We start from the raw sequence: 25,843 nt of genomic DNA, 5'->3' as shown, positions 1-25,843 counted from the left end.
AGGAAGGTAAATTGCTGATAGCAGTAACTCAGAGGATGGACGAAGTAAACCAGGTTGCATCAGCCAGGGTGGGCTGGGGGCTGTTCCACCGCACCAGGGAGAGTGGAACCTGGGAGTACACCTTTAGATCTGCGTGTATCCCACTTGTCCTCTTGTTTGCAGCCTCACTTTTGGGTGTACTTGGGGCCCCCTAATCCTAAACCTGCCCGGGGTTCTATGATATAAATCTGCTTCCAGGCTCTTCCCCTGCTGGGCTGGGCGTCTGGTCCACCAAGCCAGTGACCACACCACTGACAGATGAAGGATGGATGCCCAAAACCATTGTTAAGAGGTACATCTCTCAGCCTCCCTTACAGAGAGTGCCTCAAGTCCTGAGTTCACCATGGGTGGGGACTGAAGCCTATACAGTTCAGGGACCCTCTTTAAGGAAAAGAATACAAAATTAGGGACAAAGGCAAATATTTATTCAGGATGAAAAGAAATCACAAGTGAAACACTTAACCTGAAATATACCAGAAATAACACCAATTCCAGAAAAATAATACTTACTTCTTTCTTTCTTTCTTTCTTTCTTTCTTTCTTTCTTTCTTTCTTTCTATACTTCTTTCTTTCTTTCTTTCTTTCTTTCTTTCTTTCTTTCTTTCTTTCTTTCTTTCTTTCTTTCTGGGATCTGCTCAACTGTCATCTCCCAGGGAAACTTCCTCTCTCACCTCCCCATGCAAAGGGACCAGCTCCCTTCCCCATCACCTCCACCCCTTACCTTGCTTTCCTTTATTTCCCTAGCACATGTCTCTTGGAATGTCACGTCTATTATTATTTGTTTGCTTATTGTCTTTCTTCCTCACTAGAATGTAAAGTCTGGGAAGGCAAAGACATTTTCTGTCTACTTTTCCATATTGCCCCAACCCGCAGCATGTGATAAGTGCCTGATGCATGTTTGTAGAGTATTTTAGAAATTTTCATACAGAATTCAATATTCTACAAACTATATTTAGAGTATTATCTATGTTAGGGCCGATTTAATGTTAAAACCTGTTTAACTATTAGGGCCTACTTAGCCAGAGCAACTCCATATTACCTGGGTAGCCATATTGTTGTTTACATCTAAAGACTTCATTCCGGGGATAAACGCCCCAGTAGTTCCTGGTATTGGTTCTGGGTGTCAATTCTGGGAGTAGACGCCTTAACAATAGAAGCCACATAACTTGGGTCTGCTGTTATGCCCTATAAAACCAGCCTGTGAGACCTGGACGGGGTCGCCCTCTTCGGAGGCGGCCCTGGCGGGTCAGTCTGACTTCTGATGCTTGGCATAGAAATAAAGCCTTGCCTTACTTTCAATTTACATCAGTCTCGTTCCTTTGATAACGGACCCCAACAATCTAGTTTTTATAATAATATGCACAGGAATACACATAGGAAAGAAGACCAGAAATAAATAGGTCAAAATATTAAAAGTGATTATCTCTGGATGATAAAACTTTGGGTGATTTTCATTTCCTTTATCCTGCTTTCCTAGCTATTCCAATTTCTTTTCAATGAGGTATTACAAATTTTAGATAAATTAAAGGCAAGGTGCTCATGATGAAATGTGAAGTAAGAAAAGGTAAATTAAAAAATCTAATGTATTTAATAAAGGGGCACTCGGGTGGCTCAGTTGATTAAGAGTTCTCGGGGTCCGGGATCGAGTCCCGCATTAGACTCCCTGCTCAGTGGGAAGCCTCCCTCTGCCCCTCTCCGCAACTCATGTGCTTGTATGCTCTCTCTCATTCTCTCTCTCACATAAATTTTAAAAATCTTTAAAAAAAAATGTGTCTAATAAGATCCTGATCCTGATTTGTTCAGTTGTGTTTTGTTCTGTTTTTTAGTTAAAAAAAAAAAAAAAAGACTTGGGCACCTGCTTGGCTCAGTCATTGGGCATCTACCTTTTGCTCAGGTCATGGTCCGGGGGTCCTGGGATCAAGTACCGCATGAGGCTCCTTGCTCAGCAGGAAGCCTTCTTCTCCCTCTCCCTCTTCCCCGTGCTTGTGTTCCCTCTCTCACTGTGTCTCTCTGTCAAATAAATACATAAAATCTAAAAAAAAAAGAAAACTTGAAGAAAATACAGCAATAAATTAATAGTGGTTATCCTTGGAAGTTGGAATAACAGGAAGTTTTCATTTCTTACTTTTTGGTGTTTTTGAAGTTGTTGTAATAGGCATGAATTACTTTGATGACCTAAAAAAATTAAGACAAATACTAAGAAAATGTCTTAAGAAATAGTAAGAAAAAAAATACAGAAATTATTTTTTAAAAAAAATGAAGTCCCCTTAACTAGAAATACAGCTAGATATTTGGTGGTTTTCAAAGAAAGGGCAGGAGATGACAAAAAGAAGGGCGCCCAGAAGGAGGGAGTGACCTGGGAATGCAGACCTTGATGAGATTACAATAAAATAGTAATAAGGAAAGAAAGAAGAAGCCAACTACAGGGAGGGACAAACATAATAATGGAGAAAAAGAATTGGAGCAAAGACCTTCAAATGAAGTAAGTTGAACTTTCCTTCATTTGACTCAAATAAATGCCCACCCTTGGAGCTTCCTAAATTTTGGAAAAACCCAAAGCTAGGTGGTAAGTAAATGGATATTATTTTGTAAACTACTGATGGGGTCTTTTAAAAGGCTTTGAACAAAAATTACATTTTGGGGGCGCCTGGGTGGCTCAGTGGGTTAAGCCGCTGCCTTCGGCTCAGGTCATGATCTCAGGGTCCTGGGATCGAGTCCCGTATCGGGCTCTCTGCTCAGCGGGGAGCCTGCTTCCTCCTCTTTCTCTGCCTGCCTCTCTGCCTACTTGTGATCTCTCTCTGTCAAATAAATAAATAAAAATCTTTAAAAAAAAATTACATTTTGAAATTGCCGGCAAAGCCTTAACTTCAGTTTTTCAGAAGAGGCATCTGAGTCGGGATATTCATGACTGGACCTAATTGTGTATTAATTCCAATGGTGATGATTGGAATCATAACTACAAATAACAGGACACATTCTTGTGGTCTCTTAAGTCTCTTACCTGGGTGATGGAATAATAATAATAATTAGGACATGGTGAATCTACCTTCTCACTGTGAAATAAAATCCCAAATAGAAGTAGTTAGTATTCATTGAAAGCGGCATGTGAATAATCAGATAAAAGAAAAGTACTTAGTGAAGGTACAAAAACACTTGGTGAAAAGTCCTTTAACACTATTTTTGTAGCACAATAAAATAAAAATGTGGATTAGTTTTAAAATTCATAGCTTATCTAAAGGAATTCCCTACTGCCTACATATAAAATTACTTTAAAGAGAGAAATAGGGGACTGTATAATAAAATGGAAAGAATTCAGAGTTCCTTTTTAATAGAATACACATTGATATGTGAAAGTGCTTTTAATTAGAGATAATTAAAATAATAGGCTATATTTAAAATAATTACATACTGAAAGATGTCTACAAAATGATGGGAACTTGGCTATAAAATTTTAACATGAGCAATATCAAGTCATAATAATACCTTATCTAAATGCATTTTTAAAATTAATCTATCTATTCACCTCACTTGCCTTTCTTTCTGCCTTGGAAAAAAACCCCAAAACTTTTCTTATGTATGGACCCTGGTTCAGCAAGTGCAGAAGAAATTTACTGGAGTTGTATCTCTATGACAAAGTCATAAACATAAATTTACTGTTGAAATAAAATTTGAAAGTAATAGATCCCTGGAACTATATATTCAAATTCACATATCTATAGCTATAGATAGCTATATATTTAATATATGACAGATTTGACCATGTTTCTCACAATAATAATTAAAGGAAATAAAACTAGAATGTCATACCTATGGAGGATGTTGAATTTAAGTACTAAAAAACTGAAATATAAATTTAAAAAGGAGCTTTTATTTTCACCTAAATTATGAAGTATTTTTTTAAATGATGGTACCCAAAACATGATCATTAATCACCATCAACAGCATTTTGAAGTGAATCAAACCTTTTGGAAAGTAATCTGGCAATATATATTGAGAGATACACAAAATTATAACTCTCAATTTAGCAGTTCTAGTTCTAGGAATGTATCCCAAGGAAATAATCCTAAGCAGGGAAAAAACTATAAGCAAAGAAAATATTGATCTACGCATTACTCGTAATAGATTTAAAAAAAACAAAAAAAAGGAAAAAGGAAAGGTGCCTGGGTGGCTCAGTGGGTTAAGCCTCTGCCTTCAGCTCTGGTCATGATCCCAAAGTTCTGGGATCAAGCCCCGAATCAGGCTCTCTGCTCAGCAGGGAGCCTGCTTCCCCCTTCTCTCTCTCTTCTGCCTCTCTGCCTACTTGTGATCTCTCTCTCTCTCTCTCTCTCTGTCAAATAAATAAATAAATAAATGTGTCCATACATACAATCTTTAAAAACAACAACAACAAAAACAAGAAGAGGGAGATTTTCCTGGAAAGATGCCAAGTATTTAATAAAAGAATAGTTATGTAAACTATAGTACATTCATTTGGCATATTCTACAGCTGGTAAAAATGCTAGTTATGAAAACTAGGGAGAAACATGGAAAGAATCTTATGGCATGCTAAATTTAACAGCAGAACACAAATTTATATATACTATATGATTGCAATTCTTCAAAGATATGCTAAAAAAAAGTACCAGAACTAAGCACACAAAGATGATAATGATGGGGCTACTAGGGTGATCAGAGTGAGGACACTTTTATCCCTTTTCTCTACTTTCTGTATTTTCCTGATTTGATTATATTATTTAAAAAATCAATGTGTTACTAAATTTTTGGACCAAGGGTTTGCTAGTGTGGGATTTTTTTTTTTTTTTGGCAATGTTTTTCCAGCATTTTCAATTCTAGTATATTTCTGAAGGCTTGATAGGCTAGATAGTAGGAACTTAAAGTAAAATTTTGCAGAAAATTTTAGGTAAATTACAGGTGGAAGGCTTATGATAAAATATGTGAAAAAATGTATGGAGAAAAAAATGTTTTATGTAACACAATTCCTATTTTTGAAAAGTATTTTTCATTAAAAATAAGCCTTGACCAAGACACCTGGGTAGCTCAGTCAGTTGAGCATCAGTCTCTTGGCTTTGGCTCAGGTTGTGATTTTGGGATCCTGGAATCAAGTGCTAAGTGGGTTTCACGCTTGGCTTGGAATCTGCTTAGGATTCTCTCTCTCCCTCTCCCCCTGCCCCTTCCCTCTCTTTCTCTCTCTCTCTCTCTAAAATAAATAAATAAATCTTAAAAAGCCTTGACCTTCCTCTTTATGATATGAAAATCAAAAGCAACAAAGGAAAAATAGATATATTGGATTTCATCAAAATTGAAAACTTGTTCTTCAAAGGATATTGTTGAGAAAGTGAAAAGATTGGGGCACGTAGGTGGTTCAATTGGTTGAGTGACAGATTCTTGGTTTCAGCTTAGGTCATGATCTCAGGGTCATGAGATTTGCCCCACATCAGGCCCCGCATTGAGCTCTGTGTCCTCTTGTTTTTCTCCTTCCGTTCCTCCCCCTGCTCATGCTTGCTCTCTCTCTCTGTCATAAATTGATTAAATCTTTAAGAAAAAAAGAAGAAGAAAGTAAAAAGGCAACCTGCAGAGTGGGAGAAAATATTTGCAAATCAGATATCTTATAAGGGATTTGTAACCAAAATATGCAAGGAATTCATAACAATAAAAAGAGAAGTTAGCCAATTTTTCAGAGACAAAAGATTTAAGTAGACATTTCTCCAAAGATATACAAATGGCCAAGAAGCACATGAAAGATGCTCACCTGCATCCCTAATGATACTAATCATTAGGGAAATGCCAATTGAAAGCATAGTGAGATACAACTTCACACCCAGTAGGACGGCTCTAGCCAAAAAGGCAAGACAGCTAGTGTTGGCAAGGCTCAGAGCAAGGGAGACCCTCGTTCACTGTGGTGGGAAGGTGACATGCTGCACCTGCTTTGGAAAACAGTTTGGAAGGTCCTCAAAAAATTAAGCATACAGTTATCATGTGAACCAACAATTCCACTCCTAGGAAAAATGAAAATGTATGTCCACACAGAAACTTCTACGTCCATCTTTAAAACAGCCATATGTAATAGCTAAAAAGTGCAAAGAGCCCAAATGTTCATCAACAGATGAATCGATAAAGAAAATGTGGTGTACACATATCATGGTATAAAATTCAATGGAATAAAGTTCTGATAAGTGCTACAACATGGATGAACTCTGAAAGTTTCATGCTAAGTGATAGTAGTCAGCCATCACAAAAGACCACATATTGTATGATTCCACTTATATGAAGTGTCCAGGGTAGGCAAATCTACAGGGACAGAAAGCGGTTCCCCAGAGCTGGGAGGTAAGAGTGTAGGGGAGTGGATATGGAGCTTCTTTTTGGAGCAATGAAATAATCTAAAATTAGATAGCCGTGACGGCACACCTCTTTGCAGGACTAATTGAATTGAATTGAATTGAATCCATATACTTTAAATGAGCCACTTATGTAGTATGTGAATTTTACTTCAACAAGGCAGTTAAAAAAATAATGTCACCTCTATTTTGACCCAAGGGTGTGGGAAGAAAAAAAGGTGAAAGGAAACACAGCAATAAATTAATAATGGTTGCCTCTTGTAACCTCTAGAAGGACAGATGATTTTCATTTTTTCCTCTGTTTGGTGTTAACCAGTATTCATGTCAAGAATTCCTGTTATGTATTATCAGGGGTCTGGTGAGGAAAAACCGCTCCACACTTCAGCTAGGGCCTAGGTCACAGTCCTTGCTCAAGGCTGCTATGATCTTGTTGTGCGACATTGGACAAGTCACCCGACCTCTCTGTACCTTAGTTGTTTCTTCTGCACAAAAGACATCATGATGATTTCTCGATCCTGGGTTGGTTGGTTTTTTTTTGTTGTTGTTGTTTAATTAACATATACTATATTATTTGTTTCAGGGGTACAGGTGTGTGATTCATCAGTCTTCCACAATTCACAGTGCTCACCATAGCACAGATCTGGGTTGTTTTAAGCAAAAACATAGAAAGTTTGTGTTAGCACAGAGTACGGTACATGGCCTACAGCAGATTCAGGAAATGCAGGTTAGTGATAGGAGTCACAGTGGGCTAACAGAGATGGTCGAAGGCCAGGGGCGTAGTGGTAAAAGACCTGTACTGCCAAAAAGTAGTTAAGAGCACCCTCAGTTGCCAGGCCCTCTCACCGCAGGTCAGCCAGTTGTTGTGAGTGAGGAGGGCAAGGAGAGCACCTCTCCAGTTCCCAGGGCTTTTGTAGAAAATGTTGAGAGAAACCTTCTTTTAGGTTTCTGGACATTTTGAATTCTTAATACTGGTTAGTATTTTTTTTTTTCCCTCTGAGTTTTGTGGAGCCCAGAGGGAAGCCAGGCAGAGCCAGATTTTTTTTTTTTTAGTTTTGCTCTTTTGCACCATTAATTTGTTCCCTTTCTTTCTTCTTTTTGGAACTCACATCCAAGTAAATGGTTGAATTTGAGTTTCTTTTTCAATCACGTGAATTTACCTGGGGTTCAAAAACAACACTTTGAGAGACATAAAGAAATAGACCTTAAAGGGATGAAAGGTTTATTTATCACTAGCAGATCCGAATTGTCAGCATAAATTCTACAATTTTACTGAGGTTTACACAACTAGGGAGAAATAGGGCTGGACTTTTGCTCTTTTTAGACTTAGATTTGCTGTTGAGATCAGCAGTTGTATATGAAAAGTCAGGATTAGTTGCTTCTGTAAGTGGCCACATGCTGCCTATTGTCCCACTCATCGCGAGTTTTGATTTTGTCAATAAGTTTTCCCAATACCATCTCTACCCGATTCTGGTAGAGATGGTACAATGCATTCCTCGCCCTGTTTGCTCTTCTTGGGTCCCCGGGATGACTTTGTTTCCAGCCTCTCTTGCAGGTGTGGGTGTCTTTGGCTTTTACCCGTGTAATGTAGTAAGCCGCCTTCAGTTTGGCTCTTAAACGTCCTGTGTGATCCTTCAGCTCTCTCTTCCCGACTCGCCATGTGTTCTAGATGAAGATTTCTGGGTCCCTCTTTGGAGAGGAGCTGCCAAGGGAGCGGCCTGACACCAGACTGTGACATAAATGAAAAATAAAAGCTTTATTATTTTAAGCCTATTCTCTGTCTTGCCTAAAACAAACTGCATTTTAACGAAGAATCCCCCATATTCTCCCATCACAGAGCTGGTGTCACATCGTGTTAACTGGTAGTCATTTTGGTATATATTTGGTTCTGCTTTTAGGAGCGTAAGTAGGATCAGATGTTCAGGAAGCCTGTATCTTTCCATGTTGCATGTGGCATCACTTGGATATTTGCCTTTATGTTCTTTTCAGTCCCACATGGGAGAGGGCTTGTGCTTACCCATGCCAGGGACGCACCATCCTTCGCCAGAGCTCTCTTTTCTCTCGATGGGCTTCTCCTTGCAAACTGCACTCATCGGTCCTTCACTTGAAGCCAAGTGCAACAATTCAAAGGAGTTGAGTACTTGGAAAAGGGCATACTCTATGAAATGCCTTCCTCCGAACACAGGATGGTAGTCTTTTGCCCCTTTTGGAAACAAAAAATTGTTTGGTAACCAAATTACTAATTCATTAGAGAGATTATCGTACTGTCTTTCTTGCTAAGAATCCAGAAATTCTTAGCATTTTAGAAGCCATCACATTTATATTACAATTTTTTCCCCTTCTAATTCATAGGCACCTCAAGGTCAAGGGAGCGGGTGGGTTTTTTTGTTTGTTGGTTTTTGTTTATTTTTTTTTAATCTTACATGCTGAGAGTTGGGTTAGTCTTGCTCCTTGATTCATAGCAAATGATCATTATCAGTCCATATAAAGCCCCTTTCTAGTTTTATATAATTTTATTTTATTTTTACCCATTTACCCTAATAATCATCCACCAATGTATCTGATATGTGTTGTTAAATATGTATGTATCCTTATAAGATATGGGTTGGGGTGTGTGTGTGTGTGTGTGTGTGTGTGTTTAAAATCTTTGCTTCCTTTCCATGGATATTAAGTGACATTGTTACACAGTCTGATGCAAATGTCTGGGCTGGTTTCTAGAATGTACATAAGTAAGCCACTTCCTCCACAGTCTTTCAGGTAACAAGCTGATGATTAGACTATGCAACTTTATTACATTTATATGGTTTTCAGTGCCCTTTGAAATGTGATTAGTTCTTTTAAGGATTGGGGACCCTTTTGACACTTAGCTTATGAATAATTAAATCCTATTAATGCTCCAGACTGAACAAGACCTAATTTATTTCAAGTTCCGAGTCTCGGTAGAGGAGGCTTTGGCTCACCACCTTCCAAATAATATCACTACCTCATTTCATCTTCTCCTTAATTCATTTAAGTGGTAAAACACAGGTGATAGAAGAGGAGGTGTGTGTAGAGTATTATTGAAATATATTTTATTAATTTGGGAAAAAACCTTCAAATTCTAGAAAAGTAGAGAGAATAATAAACCATATACCTCTGAATTTCTTCTTTAAAAAATAATTTATTTCAGATACATAAAAAGACACTAAAGGAATATAAAGAGAATCACTGTGTCCATTCCTCCACTTTAGATCTTACAAATAGAGTTGAAGGCACTTTCCCGATCCAATTCCCAACTATCCTTCCACCCCTAAAATCACCATTATCTTGATTTTTGTTTGTTATTCCCATGTAAGACTTTATGCTTTTACTCATCCTATATGCATTCAAAACAGTAATATTATTTTGTAGATTGGAAACTTTATATAAATGATATCATACTCTTAGTAACCTTTTGTAACTGACTTTTTTTTTTTTTAATTTTTATTTATTTATTTGACAGAGAAAGAAAGATCACAAGTAGAGCAGCAGGCAGAGAGGTCAGGGGAAGCAGGCTCCCTGCTGTGCAGAGAGCCCCATGCGGGACTCGATCCCAGGATCCCGAGATCATGACCCGAGCTGAAGGCAGAGGCCCAACCCACTGAGCCACCCAGGCGACCCTGTAACTTACTTTTTTATTTAACTTTTTTTGGGAGGGTTTTTTTTTTTTCTGGTTAATATGTGTGATTCTGATTCATTTAAATTCCATTGCCACCTGTTTTGTTGCATTACTAGGGTTCATTTTTGCTATGACAAGCAATGCTAACGTGAACATTCTTGAGCATGTTCTCTTCGGTACATGAGCGAATTTCTCAGAGTGGATGCTTGGAAGTGAGGAGCTGATGGCTTCTGGTGCTCCTTCCCCTGCCTGGCGCTCCTGCCTGTCCTGCTTCTGGTGTAGCTCTCTCCTCCAGGTCTTGCAGCCAGCCGGGCAAATTTTCTGCTGAGTACAGCCTCCTGTCAGTGGCTGAGTGCTTGGAAGGTGGTGCTCCCTCTGATCCTCTTCGGCTTCCACAGTTGTCGTGACTGTCCTCTCTCTATTTCTGGCACCCAGGCTCTCAATGGGCCCTCCTGGAGAGCAGTCAGGGGTTTGGAGGAACCCCTCCAAACGCTGGCTTGTCATCAGCTTGGGGCCCATCCCTATTGCCTCTGCCTCAAAGCCCTCCTCGCCATTGGACTCATTGTATTTTTCACCCCGGTCCCCAGCTTTCTCATCTTGGCCACCAAGATCCTCTCTCCTGCCAGACCCACCTCCCACCAAAGTTCTCTTTGTCACCAGTGACCCCATTTTGTTCACCCTCACCACTGGGCATCTCTCTACCACCAAATCACTTAATTCCATTAAGCCACATACTTTTTTTTAATTGAAGTATAGTTGACACACAATGTTACATTGGTTTCCGGTGTGCAACATAGTAATGGGACAACTCGGTATGTTAGAGTCTGCTCACTGCAGTGTAGCTAACTTCTGTCACCGTATGATGCTATTATAATGCCACGGACTCTATTCCTAAGGCTCTGCTTTTCAATCCTCTGACCTGTTCATTCCAGAACTGGAAGCCTGTATCTCCCTCTCCCCTGCACCTGTTTTACCCAATACCCCTCCCCCCTTCCCTCTGGCAACCATCTTTCATTCTCTGTATTTATGGGTCTGTTTCTGCTTTTTGTTTATTTATTCATTTGTTTTGTTTTTTTTTTTTAGATTCTGCACGTAAGGGAAATGATGTAGTATTTGTCTTTCTTTGACTTATTGTACTTAACGTATTACCCTCTAGCTCCATCCTCACTGCAAATAGCTAGATCTCATTCTTTTTTATAGTTGAGTAATATTACTCTGTGTGTGTATGTGTGGGCGCGCACGTGTGTGTGACATCTTCTTTTATTCATCTGTCAATGGACACTTGGGCTGCTTCTATGTCTTGGCAATTGTAAATAATGCTGCAGTAAGCATAGAGGGGCACGGATCTTTTCAAATTAATGTTTTCATTTTCTTTGGGAAAATATCCAGCAGTCAATTCCTGGATCATATGTTTAATTTTTTGAGGAAACTTTATATTGTTTCTACCCCAATTTACATTGGGGTCCAGAGTCTGCTCACTGCAGTGTAGCTAACTTCTGTCGCCGTATGATGCTATTATAATGCCACGGACTCTATTCCTAAGGCTCTGCTTTTCAATCCTCTGACCTGTTCATTCCAGAACTGGAAGCCTGTATCTCCCTCTCCCCTGCACCTGTTTTACCCAATACCCCTCCCTAATTTACATTCCCACCAGCAGTGCACGAGGGTTCCTTTTCCTCCACATCCTTGCCAGCTCTTGTTATTTCTTGTCTTTTTGATACTAGCCATCCTGACTGGTGGGAGGTGATATCTCATCGTGGTTTTGATTTGCATTTTCCTGATAATTAGTGATGTTGAGCATCTTTTCATGTGTGTTGGCCAACTGTACGTCTTTTTTGGGAAAAAATGTCTTCAGGTTCTCTGCCCAGTTTTTATAATTGGATTGTTTGTGTTTTGGGTGTTGAGTTATAGAAGTTCTTTAACTATTTTGGGCATTAACCCTTTGTTGGATATATCATTTGTGAAAAGCTTCTCCCATTCAGTGGGTTGCCTATTTGTTTTGTTGATGGGTCCTTTCACTGGGAAAGGGCTTTTTATTTTGGTGTAGTCCCAATAGCTTATTTTTGCTTTTATTTCCCTTGCCTGAGGAGAAATACCTAGAAAAAAATTTATACTTAACACTCCTAATGGACAGTCTTTACCACTAACAGTTGCCTTTTCTTCTCTCCCCCAGACCACATTCAGATCTGAAACTTCACCACCAAGAACTTACTTTCTGTCACTGGGCCCTTCCCTGTCATCTGACACCCAATATACATCACTTTAACCCAATCCCATGGAATATTGTCCTACAGAGCTCATCTCCACGGACTCCCTGTTGGTTGGCCTCTGCTGTCCCAACAATCTCAGGGATTGATCCCTTGAGCCTGCTTAAGAAGGTGGGCTCCTCCTCTATGCTGATTTCCACATTAGAGAAGTGATGTGGAAGACTGATTTAGGAATTCCTTCGAGGGTCAGAGAATCCCAGGAGAGAGCCAAGGCTGAACTCCTCAGCTGCAATCAAGAAACGCTCCTAGATACCGTGACCTGGGAAACTCCCCAAAGTAAAATGGATGTCTATGCAGTCTCAAGGTTCCAGTGACCCAGAAATGTCCTCCACCAAGGAATGTTAGTTACCATGTCTTAAGAGTGGCTTGCTGGTGATTTGGAGCTCAAATTCGAAATGAAGCCATAGAACCAGTGTTAGGTCTGCCCTTTGGTGAGGCACTTTGGCTTCTCAGGTCTCACTGGCCAGAATGTGCTCAGTGGAGACAGAGCAGTTTCCCTGGGGCTGTTTATCCTTATGGAGGCCAGAGGGTGCTGCCTGGGATGGTGGGAACACTGGTCTCTGAGCTGTTGTCCCCAATAAAGAGCCAGGTTAAGTATTTTCCCCCGGTGGAAGAGAGAGGCCGCTAAAAGATCTAATGGAGGGGCGTCTGGGTGGCTCAGTGGGTTAAAGCCTCTGCCTTCGGCTCGGGTCATGATCTCAGGGTCCTGGGATCGAGCCCCACATCGGGCTCTCTGCTCAGCGGGGATCCTGCTTCCCCTTCTCTCTCTGCTTACTTGTGATAACTCTCTCTCTGTCAAATAAATAAATAAAATCTTAAAAAAACCAAAAAAACAAAAAAAAAGATCTAATGGAGGAGAGCAAGGAGAACAGGCAGAATTAGGGCCTTCCCAAGCCAGGGAAGAGCCAAGCTGCTTGGGTAAGAACAGAGACTCTTGTAAACAAGACCCCCCCACACACACACACCAGCTGATGGCACAAAATGGGCAGGCTACTGCAGAATATAAATTGGGAAAAAAGATAAGGCACTTTTCACAGTGGCTTTTCCAAGAAAAAAAGACAAGGGTCAAGAAGACGTCTTTCCAAAGGCCAACTCAGCGTCAGTTCTGCATAGGGTCAGGCCCAGTAGAAACTAAAGCTGTTTTTAAGGGCAATAGGGATGCTCAGGGGTTCAGGAATGCAAGACAGTCATGGGTCTGATGCTGGAGAGGAAACTGGGGCTTAGGAATGGACTTCACACATGGGAAGAGGGTTAGGACAAGACAGAAGCGTGACCCTGGAAGATCCTAGAGATGGGCATGCCTGCAACCACAAGGTTCCCTTTTTCCCGGAGCAAAAGAAAATGAAAAGCACCACATCCTGTAGCAACGAAGCAGGCTGTAAGGGCCAGAGCTGTCCCAGCAGCAGTAAGTAGTAAGTCACCAGTAATAAAGTATGTTCCTATCACATAACGCTCAGTGTGATGGTACATGGAAAAAGATACAACACGACTTCTGGGATACTTTTTTTTTTTTTTAAGATTTTATTTATTTGACAGAGAGAGACACAGTGAGAGAGGGAACACAAGCAGGGAGAGTGGGAGAGAGAGAAGCAGGCTCCCCACTGAGCAGGGAGCCCAATGTGAGGCTGGATCCCAGAACCCTGAGATCATGATCTGAGCCGAAGGCAGACTCCTAACTACTGAGCCACCCAGGCACCCCAACTTCTGGGATATTCTTGCCAGAAGTTCATAAGCTCAATCTAATCAAGAAAATATCAGTCAAAATTAAATTTAGGGACATTTCATAAAATAAGTTACCAGTACTTTTCAAAAGCATCGAGTTCATGAAAAACAAGATGGAGGAAATGTCACAAATTGAAGGAGAATAAGGAGTTATGATAAATCAATGCCTTGGGGAAAGGGGAGATTCTGGACTGAACCCCAAAGACATTTGTGGGAGAACTAATAAAATTCTGCAAGTCTGCAGATTTTAGTCATAACACCAATTTCTGGGTTTTGATTCTTGTACTGTAACGATGTAAACTGTTAACAGTGGGGGAATTAAACAGGAACTCTGCACTATTTTTGCAACTTTTCTTTAAGTCTAACATTATTTCAAACTAGAAAGATTAAAAAAAAAAAAACCCTGCCTGACACCTTTTGATGGGGGGCAATTTTTGACCATTGAGTCAGTTTCTTCATTAACTATTGGTTCATCTAGGTTTTCTAGTCCTTCTCTAGACAACTCTGTAAATCTTTCTCTAAAGCTTTCCATTTCAACTCTGCTTTCAGAGTCATTGGCATGATATTAATTTATATTATTCTCCAATATGTTTTGAAATCTTTGCTGGGTTTACAGCCATAACCCCTTTTTCATTAAAGCTATTATTTACTTGTGCGTTTTCTTGCTGTTTTCCCCTTTGATCGGGACGGCCAGGGGCTTGTCTTTTTATTAGCCTTTCAAAGAATCGGCTTTGGTTTTGTTAGTCATTCTTTTTCTATTTTCAATCATTTCTGGTTTAACTTCACATTTTCTTCCTTCTTTTTTTGTGTGTTCATTCTATGGCTCTTTTTCTAGCTTCTTGGATTGAACACCATGCTCATGGATTGCTCACCCTTTTTGTTTATACTGTAAGCAGGGCACAGTTATTGTTTCTAGTTCTATTTATATCACTTACGTTGTCATATATAGTATTTTCATTGTACAATTTTAACGGTCATAATTTCTGTTATAACTTTTCCTTTAATCCGTGGGTTATTTTTAAGTGTGCCTTTTATTTCAAAACATACGGAATATATTTTTATATAATTTAAAAATATAATTCATTTAGAAAATATATAATTTAACAGGACTTGTATAATTTTTAACTATAACTTTTATTATGATGATATTTATTTTATCAAAATACATACATTCTTATAGTATAAATGATATCACTGCTATTTGGCACAAAGGTTCATAATACAATTTTAATAAATACTGTTCATCTGCTCTTCACTCTTCACACCAAAACAGTTATTGGTTGCCTGAAATGAGGAAAGTGTTTCAAAATAGAACATGTATCATTGACTGTATGATCTAAGGTTTCAGTTTTGACTCGCTGTCCCTGCACCTTTCCAACAATTCTGTATACTAATGGAGAGTATTGAAGCACACCTTGAGCTTGATTTGTGATTCAGTTCACCATCTTCAAACAAATTACGGCCAATAAAAGTTTTCAAATTAACATCTCTCTGGCACTTGCAGGTGTCAATGACACTTGTGTGTGGATAGAGGTCACAGAGATTTGTGATTGCGCCGAAGAATATAGGTCCAGAATCAGTACTTATTATTGCTAGTATTAAAGAGTGACAAGTAATATCCTGGTGAATTTATATATTCCCACTATTTGAAACACTGAGCTAAGCTGGAATCTGAGGACAAGGTCAGGAAAGTCACCCTCTAAAATGGAATCTAATGGGATTTAATATACAAGGGAGTGGAGTTTTTATACCATATTCTGTTTTGTGTGCTTTCCTAGGCACCCAAGATGTTAGAAGTAATGGCCCTGACTTATCCAGAGTAAAAAGAGAATCTAATATTAGCTATGTGTCACCACCGGTATTAGTCAGGAGTGATCAGAGATGTAGAACCAATGGGGTGTGTGTATGTGTGTGTATGTTTGCTCTATTTAGACCTTGCACTATCTGGATGAGTCTCACATTATGCAGGACAAGCTGCTTTTCTCAAAGTCCACAGATTTATTTATTTATTTTTAAAGATTTTATTGCTTTATTTGCGAGAGAGAGTGAACAAGAGAGAATGCACAAGCGGGGCGGGCAGGGGAAGGGAGGTGTAGAAGGAGAGAGAGAAGCAGACTCCCTGCTGAGCAGGGATCCTGCCCTGGGGCTTGATCCCAGGACCTTGAGATCAGGACAAGAGCTGAAGGCAGATGCTTAACTGACTGAGCCACCCAGACACCCCAAATCCACAGATTCAAATGAAATCTCATCTAAAAAACACCAATTCAGAAACATCCAGAATAACACCCACCACCAAACACTGTGGCCCAACCAAGTTGACACATAATATTAGCCAGTACACTGTCCAAGGAGGATGGGATTGTGACGGGTGGCTGCTGGTATTTTAGTCTTTAGAAGACAGGGTACCTACAATGAAAAGTGGCCTGACTTTGATTCCCAACTGTATTTCCTTTTAGTTTTGTGGCCTTGAGCAGTTTAGTTAACCTCTGGGAGCTTCAGATTCTATAACTAAATAATAAGGTTGTGAGAATTCAATGATATAATTCTGTGTATCATCCAAGGGTCCCTTCATACGTGCTCAAAGATTGCTCATATACCCCCTGCTTCTCCAGGAGGAAGCATTCTCCACCTGCTACCTCAGTCCAAGCCATACTCTTTATGAGATGAAACAACACTCTGGGCTCCGGCCACGTTCTGATTACTAATTCCATTTTCCATGTATGTGAACATATAAATTCTTGTCAGAAAAGATTGTCCTATTGTTCATGAAGGCAATGGCATCCCTTTTAAAAAAAAAAAAAGAATTATGTCAGGGTGCCTGGGTGGCTCAGTTGGTTAAGTGACCGACTTGATTTCAGCTCAGGTCATAATAATCTCAGGGTATTGAACCCCATCTTGGGCTCTGTGCTCAGTAGCGAGTCTGCTTGAGGATTCTCCCTCTCCCTTTGTCCCTCTCCCTGCTTGTGCTTTCTCTCATTTAAATAAATGTCTCTAATTTTAAAAAAATAGAATTTTGTCCTCCATGCATGCAGTATGTGTGTGTGTGTGTATGTGTGTGTAGCCATTTTCTTCATTAAGAAAATCTAACACACAGTGTTACGTTGTTTTCAGATGTACAACATAGCTATTTGATTGGTTTATGCTATGCTATGCTCCCCACAAGTGTAGCTACCATCTGTCACCATACAACACTATTACAATACCACTGATAGTATTCCCTATGCTGTACCACAATGTTATTCTTATTCATAAATCAATGTCTGAGTCAGAAATTGTTCGTAAGAAATCTGCTCTCTAAGAAACTCATAAAAAGAGGTTGTTGTTGTTATTGTTATTTTTAATCGAGGAGAACTCATAGAGATTCAATTATGGGAAATCGCCTATCCTCATTGGAAACCATAAAATGAATTCCCTGCCTCCATCTCTAGACTGGGACTACACAGTCTTGTTCATTTCTCTTGGGCTTTCCTTGCTATATTCTAAATATTTTCTCCCCTATAATTTTGGGCCACATGTGACAGTTCATAGTTTTGCTGTCCTGCTCTTTATATGGCCTTGCAGCTCCCTGCACATGGCATCTGACCAACTCACTGTGTTTCAGAGATCAAATTCAAGATAGTTGGATTGGTTGCTGGTCGGATGGTTCCATCGGCTGTGGCTAAGTGGGAATGGATCGTGTCATTGAAAGACTAATCCTTCCAGGAATATAAGTCAGAAACTTAGCCTGGAAAGGTAGGTTGGGTATGCCGGGCAAAGTAACCTACAACTTAGTTTCCAATATGGCTGCCTCGCTGGGTCCACTGACGCACCTCAGAAACCTGTACCTGCCCTATGCTCCTGCAGTCCCACAGCTTACCTTTTCACTCAGCTAGCTCCCAGATTTGCACCATCTGGCTTCTCCTCAAATCAGAGAAGCCAAAGCTCCTACAGGCCTTTCTGCCCCTGGCCGCCCTTTGTCCAGCCGGGGAGAACTTTGACCACACCCTTATGTGGTTCTCAAAGACCACTCTGATCTTTGGCATGGACCAGACATCTCCTCTTGTCTTGCTTTTGGATCCCTGTCTCCAGTCTCAGTGGCCTCCCTGGTGTCTCTCTCCTCCTCCCTCCTTGGACCTGTGGATTTTGTCCCTATTCATATTCTCCTACTGTCTCACTGGATCTTCTCGCTCACGATGCTCATGGATCAGTACTTCACTCCACTCCAGCATGAACCAACGCATAATGTTGGCTTCCTGAACTTGCACAGCTGAGAGGAAAACCCAGACTAGAGGCTGGATCCCTGTGACATGTGATATGTCCCAAGAGGGCAAGCCTAAAACAGCCAGACTGCCAGCGCCCTAAAGTACCACTAATGGCAAGCAGCAGCCAAGCTTCACGGTGAGAAGAACCAGCATGTGAGTCAGCAGGCCTGGGTTTGAATACTGGCTCTTATATTCACTAACTGTGGGAACATGGCCAAGTTTTCCAAGGCTTAGTCCTATAACACAATAATCATTATAATAGTTAAGGCGCAGAGTTGCTAGAAAAACTAAATGAGACGAGTGCAAAGTAATTAGCATATAAGAAACAAATGGTAATAGTTATTTTAAATCATTTTTATCAGTGTTAATAGCAACATCTCCTAGTCCCCAGGAAATGGTTAAAAAGGAGGTATTGTTATGCCACACAGTCAACCCCTCATTTCTGAAATAGGCTTTCCTCTTTACTCCATCTATCCTACAAGGTCATTGCTGTATGGGGGCGGTGAAGAAATGACGGATGTATTTATAGCAGTTAAGGAAACTGTATTTTGGATTTGGAGAACTTCCCCCACCTAAAACCCTCTCCTGTAATAAAAGTTTAAAGTCCTTTCCTTGCAGCTTACCTTATATATATATTTTTTGTCAATGTCACATTGAGGTTTCTCTGTGCAAGCACCACCATACTAAAACATATATCTTATGGAATTTTGGTTGGAGGGAAAATTATTTCTAAGTCATTTTTCCTATAGCTAAGAAGTATACAGTAATTAAAACATTATTTGTAAACAGGAACAAAAAATAATTTATAGCTTATATATGATCATTTCATTCTTTCATGAACTCACATATTTATGTGTTGAATAAAACCTATGAATACTAACTGGCTCTTTATTCCAGTAAATGAGACAGGTAAGGGAGTGAATTGGAGAAGAAAGTGTGGGGCACATAATTGAAAAATAAGATGGAATGATGGATTTGAGATGCATGTCTGCCACGGAATCCCTTTGTGACTCTAAATAAGTAGGACACGTTTGGGCTTTGAGCTCTCCACCTGGAAGATTATGAGAATATAACTATCTGGAAAGTATGGCACGAGAGTCTATTTTTTTTTTAAAGGGAGAACATCAGAAAGATTTTTTGGACTTTTGGATCCAAATGGGCAAACATTAAAAACAAGAGTCTAGGAAACATTTTATCCTCGGTTAACAGAGTTTGTAATATTTGAAGAAGCTATATTATATCTAGTGTTTCATCAAAATAATAGTTACATATACATTGTTTCAGCAAAGAGACGGATGAATGGGCAGTTTATAAAAGATGAAACACGTTTGTCCAAGGAACATATAAAACAGTTGCCATCCTTACTAATTATCTCAGCATTGCAAGTTTAACAATGAGATAATTCCCCCCCACCCCGCTATTCAAATTGGAAAAAAAATTAAACAGTCTGATGATATGAATCCAGCTTTGGTTGAGGGTGTGGGGAAATGCACATGTTGATGGTAGTATAAGATAGCAAAGGACTTTTTTTAGAGCAATCTGGTAATAGCTCTAAAAATTTTAAACCTGCATGCCCTTGGACAAGGAAATTCCACTTTGAAGGATCTGTCCTCCTTAAATACACACACTGTACAAAGATGTACATATGACGGTGTTTGTGACAGCAATGTTTGTAATGGCATGAAAGGGGAACCTGATCATCCATTAATAGAAAGTGATTCAATAATTTACCATACAACCATATTACCATCTGCCACTATGAAAAGGAATGAAGCAAATCCACAGATACTGACAGATCGGGTATGAAGAAGGATTGTCCATGAAATACTGTCATAAAGACAAGTTGCAGAACAATACCTAGAAAATGATCTCCTTTAAAAAAGTTCATGTGGAAGATACCCATTAAAATAATAAGAGGAAGATTAATTTTGAAAGGTGAAGTGATGACTTTCCCTTTTTTACTTGATATATGTCTAAAAAATTAAAAATTTATGTGTTTTTTGTAGATGGGGAATTAGTTCTAAAGATACGATAGATTCAAGCTAAACATCTTCTGGAAAGAATCCATCACAGGCGATGTGTACTTCTTACTGCATCATATCAGGGGGCAGAGCCATAACATCTTAGTCAGTCAGGGAAGTTGAGATTGCCCCCTGGAGGAGAGTGGTAGCAACACTTCACCTTCATCCTACAGGTGGGTTTTCCCCTTTGCAACTGAACAGTTATCTGTGTGGAGTGTGTTGGTATCAGAAGAGTCCTCTGTCCATCCACCATTCACCTACTGACTTTACCACCAAGTTTTCTGCCTAAATTAGTATTTTCATTTGAGTTGAAAATGATTTTTTAATTCTATCATCCCTTCTGTTATATCAATTTTCATTATTCCATTAAGTAGAGCTTTCTCTCATTGACTGGAACTATTTGCTTACTCTGAAATACAGCTCTTCCTAGAAAAGTAGGATTTAATCACCATTTAAATGTTTGTTGGCCACTGATAGTTCTTTGTGAATTATCTTTTAAGTGCCCTTGCCTGTTTGCAATGGGTATGTTCCTATTTCTCTTACTGATATGTTGGCATTCTTTGACATATGTGGTGTATATGTCAGTTTGTTGTCTGACTTTTCATTTATTTGTTTCATGTACAGACACTTTATATTTTAGTGTGTTCTACTAATCTTTCTCTTTGTGGTTTCCTCATTACTTTTATGCACAGAAATGCTTCTTTATCCCAAAGCCAAATCCATCTTTATTTTCTTACAGCTATTTTATTGTTGAATATTTTTATAATTAGAGAATACATTTATTTATTTTTTTTAAAGATTTTATTTATGTATTTGACAGAGAGAGAGAGAGCCAAAGAGCACAAGCAGAGGTGGAGGGCATGGCAGAGGGAGGAGACACAGGCACCCTGCTGAACAGGAATTCCAACATGGGGCTCCATCCCCGGACTCTGGGATCATGGCCTGAGCCATGACCGAGCAGAAGGTAGGTGCTTAACCAATGGGGCCACCCAGGCACCCCAAGAACACATTTGTTTTAAAAACACTAAGGTTTTTTTTCTTCCTTCCTTCCTTCCTTCCTTGAATATGCATATTTACTATTCCTCTATGTAAAATCCTTCCCTACCTTCCTATTGAATGCATGATAAAAGTCAGACTTGGTAGTTTGGCATTTCAGCTCTTTTGAGTTTGGCCTTCCTTGGCACCTCATTTCCATCCACACTTTAGCACTAGTAGACAACTTGCAGTTCCCTGAATTGTTAATGCTGTTCCATATCTTTATAATGCTGTTTCTTGTTAGGTCCGTGATCAAAGGAGCAAGACTGATACAAAGCAAAGGTCAAGCAAAGCTTTATTTCATGCCAAGCATTGAGAATCAAACCAACCATTCGGGGCCGCCCCTTACAGAGAGAGTGAGCCGCTCCCAGCCTCACAGACTAACTTTTATAGAGCAAAGGCCATGTGGTTGAGCCTGGCCATACACAGATGGCCAATGAGATTATAACACACAGAGAAAGCTGCACAGTCATGCTAGGTCACACATGGGTGGCCAATTGAATTACAATTCACCCCATAGTAGCTACTTGAACTAGCCTATCACCTTGGTCAGAATTGGCACCCAAAAGGCGGGTCCCACACTCCTTGATAGCTAGGGAGAGAGTATGCACGCTCCATTGATTGGATGTCTCCACCTGATGCGACTCATCCCTGCATTCGGGCTGTTATCTCCACCTGACCTGACCCGCCCTTGTATTTGGGCTCTGTTATCAGGGACTGGTCAACCATATTTTACTAGTTTCCTGGACTTGCTTTTAAGTAAGCTCCCCTGGGGCGGGGGGTCAGGGTCAGTTTATAAGTTTTACTGCATAAACAACAAAAACACTGTTTAACCCAGATGAAATCGCTCTGGCTAAATAGGCCCTTACACTTATATCTTTATAAATATAGATTCCCTTTTCCATGCCCTACCACAGTTTGCCTGATAAACTTCTTCTTCCTGTAAGAAAGGAACCTCCTTTTGTGTGATATTTTGTTTTTCTCCAGCTCAGTTTGTCACCCCTTTGGGTACACCCAAAGGTCCCCCCAGGTCCTTTGGTTAGATCTGTATTGACTTTTAGCTCATTGCATTAGCATTGTCATGACCATTTTCTGCCAATCTTCTTCACTGTAAAGTTCCTGGTGTTCCCTTTGTTTAAGAGGCAATTTAGGGAGATGTTTTGAGACTAGGTAAATATCATCTTCCTCAAGAATGTCCAATGGAAAAAAGACAGCCTCTTCAACAAATGGTGTTGGGAAAACTGGACGGCCACATGCAGAAAAATGAAACTGGACCATTTCCTTACGCCACCCACAAAAATAGACTCAAAATGGATGAAGGACTTCAATGTGAGAAAGGAACCCATCAAAATCCTTGAGGAGAACACAGGCAGCAACCTCTTCAACCTCAGCCACAGCAATTTCTTCCTAGAAACATCAACAAAGGCGAGGGAAGCAAGGGCAAAAATGAACTATTGGGATTTCATCAAGATCAAAAGCTTTTGCACAGCAAAGGTAACAGTCAACAAAACCAAAAGACAACTGACAGAATGGGAGAAGATATTTGCAAACAACATATCAGGTAAAGGGCTAGTGTCTAAAATCTATAAAGAACTTAGCAAACCCAATACCCAAAGAACAAATAATCCAATCAAAAAATGGGCAGAGGACATGAACAGACATTTCTGCAAAGAAGACATCCAGATGGACAACAGACTCATGAAAAAGTGCTCCACATTACTCAGCATCAGGGAAATACAAATCAAAACCACAATGAGGCACCACCTTACACCAGTCACAATGGCTAAAATGAACAAGTCAGGAAATGACGGATGCTGGTGAGGATGCGGAGAAAGGGGAACCCTCCTACACTGTTGGTGGGAATGCAAATTGGTGCAGCAGCCACTCTGGAAAACAGCATGGAGGTTCCTCAGAAAGTTGAAAATAGAGCTACCCTACAACCCAGCAATTGCACTACTGAGTATTTACCGTAAAGATACAAATCTAGTGATCTGAAGGGGCACGTGTACTTGAATGTTTATAGCAGCAATGTCCACAATAGCCAAACTCTGGAAAGAACCTAGATGGCCATTAACAGATGAATGGATAAAGAAGATGTGTTATATATGTTATATATATACAATGGAATACTATGCAGCTATCAAAAGAAATGAAATCTTGTCATTTGCGACAACGTGGATGGAACTAGAGGGTATTATGCTTAGTGAAGTAAGTTAATCGGAGAAAGACATCTATCATATGATCTCCCTGATATGAGGAAGTAGAGATGCAACACGGGGAGTTTGGGGGGTAGGAAAAGAATAAATGAAACAAGATGGGATCGGGAGGGAGACAAATCATAAGAGACTCTTAATCTCACAAAACAAACTGAGGGTTGCCAGAGGGGAAGGGGATAGGGAGAGCATGGTGGGGTTATGGACATTGGGGAATATCGCCCTCGACGCGCAAGGATGACAAGATGCCCCAGTTCGGATGCATCTTCTTTCTCTTTATTTCTGCAAGTCTACACACTTATATACGCTTACATGACCAATCAGCGAGCAGGGTATAGGAGGGAGCGAATCAGGCTGTGCACCTAAATGAACAACTTCACTAGCAACCAATGCTGTTTACTTCCTCTTTGGGTGTTCCGCTTAGTCTCACGAGGCAATCCTAACCTGGCAACTAGCCAGGCACCATCTTTTAATGGCGGAGGCCGCCCTGGCCAGGGGCCTGCCTCCGACATCTCCCCCTTTTTTCTTTTATGGCAGGGATCGTGCCTGTCTTAGGTTGTCAGTGGCGGGGAATATCCTTACCCATCATGAGATGGCAGATATCAATGATCTGCATCCTGTCTTAGGTTGGTATATTTTCCCCACCAATCTTACCTGTCGTTGACTACCGATCCAGCATACTTAGCCACACTTGTGGGGATGTTCCAGCCTCGATGGCTAACAAGGCCTGCACCATGGCTTGCTGTTGCCTATGTTGCTGTCGCCTCCAAATTTGCAGATTCCTTACTAGCAGAATCAAGCCCACTACGAGGATGATCATCAAACCAATTACGCTAGCCCATTGTTTCGTAAAGGTTAACACATCTTGCAATGTTTTGATTATCTCTGGGAGGGTTGCAAGCTCAACTCTAGTGTTATTTATCCTTGTTATGCCTAGTAGCAGGTGCTGAGTATAGTTTTGGAATTCTGCGGACTAATTCCCCCGCAAGTATTGGGAGAGCTGTCGGGAGACATTCTGTAGGTCACTCATATTAGTATAGGCTATGGGAGTTACACAAATTGCCAGGAAGGGTACTATACATCCCAGTCCCAATAGGGCCCCCCATATGTCCACTTGTTCTTGAACCAAATCCACTCTCTGGTTGACTATCAGGATTATACCGCTGGTTGTTTTGGTCCTCTAAAACCAGAAAGGCAGAGGCCAGGTCATGATCTCTCCAGCTCGAAACCCTGCCACTACCACATGTGGTGCAGCAGCTACAAGCTCCTTGGCACGCCATAGGATTATACGGCGGAGGGGCACTAGGCGTCGCTGGAGTCGACAGTTTCAACTGTTCAAACTTGGGAGTGCATTTTACGGTCTAACTCCTCCCCTGACATTTCTTCTTCCTCTTCACTAGAACTACCCCCCTCTAAGGCACGAGAAGACCGCTCCTCTTTCACTTCCTCCAATGCCTCTGCTCCCTCTTGTAGAGCTGATTCACATTTGGGTTTAGGCCCCACCAGGCATCCCCGGACTAAGGTCCATATTGCCAGGGTCCCGGGTGGCAAAGGCGTTTTATTGTCCTGTTTCTTCAAATCCTCCCCTAAGTGGTCCCATTGAGGTATGTTTAGCAAGCCTTCATCTAGGAACCATGGAGCTGCCTTTTCCACTGTATTCAAAAAGGCCTGAGCAGTTTTTGCTTTTAGTGGAGTTCCATTGGCTTTCAGCAGGTCTTCTAAAGACCCTTCCAACCGCACTTTAGATACTTCAGATCCCATTATGAACACACAGACAACAGACGCGGACGTTAAAGACTCACCGCTAAATTCCAGCTCTAAGGCCGCCCCGCTTCTTATTGCGGACTCGCTAAATCCCGGCTCTAAGGCCGCCCCGCTTCTTATTGCGGACTTGTACAAGATTCCCACCACTTTGATCTTGGTCCCTTCCCCGCTTACCTGTGGTTTCGATAAGAAAATCCCGGCTTTATAGCTGCTCCGCTTCTTGTTGCGGTCTTGTACAAGTTTCCCACCACCTTTGTCGTGGTTTTACCCCGCTTGCCTGCGGATTTCTCTCTTGCAAGGTTTTTCTATTTTTACTCCCCGCTTTACCGCGGAATTCCCACTTTTGAACGTGGCTAACATCCCCGCTTACCCGCGGACCTTTACTCCCCGCTTTCCTGCGGATTACCTTGCAAGATTCCTTTATTTAGTTCCCAGGTGCCGGCGCCATTTATAGCCCTCAATGCGCAAGGACAACAAGATGCCTCAGTTCGGATGCATCTTCTCTCTCTTTATTTCTGCAAGTCTACACACTTATATATGCTTACATGGCCAATCAGCAAGCAGGGTACAGG

General features: G+C 40.7%; 1 long non-coding RNA gene across 1 annotated transcript; it reads right to left on the bottom strand.

Moving 5' to 3' along the window:
* Window positions 1-7,576: 7,576 nt before the first annotated feature.
* LOC309862445 lies at window positions 7,577-25,779 on the bottom strand. The gene is made up of 3 exons (XR_014310522.1): window positions 25,678-25,779; window positions 8,389-8,574; window positions 7,577-8,100 (listed from the first exon to the last, which is right to left on the bottom strand). It is a non-coding gene; the product is annotated as an uncharacterized lncRNA (long non-coding RNA).
* Between the last annotated feature and the right edge of the window lie 64 nt (window positions 25,780-25,843).

This window comes from Mustela nivalis, assembly GCF_964662115.1.
Source record: "Mustela nivalis genome assembly, chromosome: 1".
In the NCBI taxonomy this organism is placed as follows: Eukaryota; Metazoa; Chordata; class Mammalia; order Carnivora; family Mustelidae; genus Mustela; species Mustela nivalis.
Note: the sequence above shows the minus strand (reverse complement) of the source record. Positions and strands in the feature narration are given on the sequence as shown.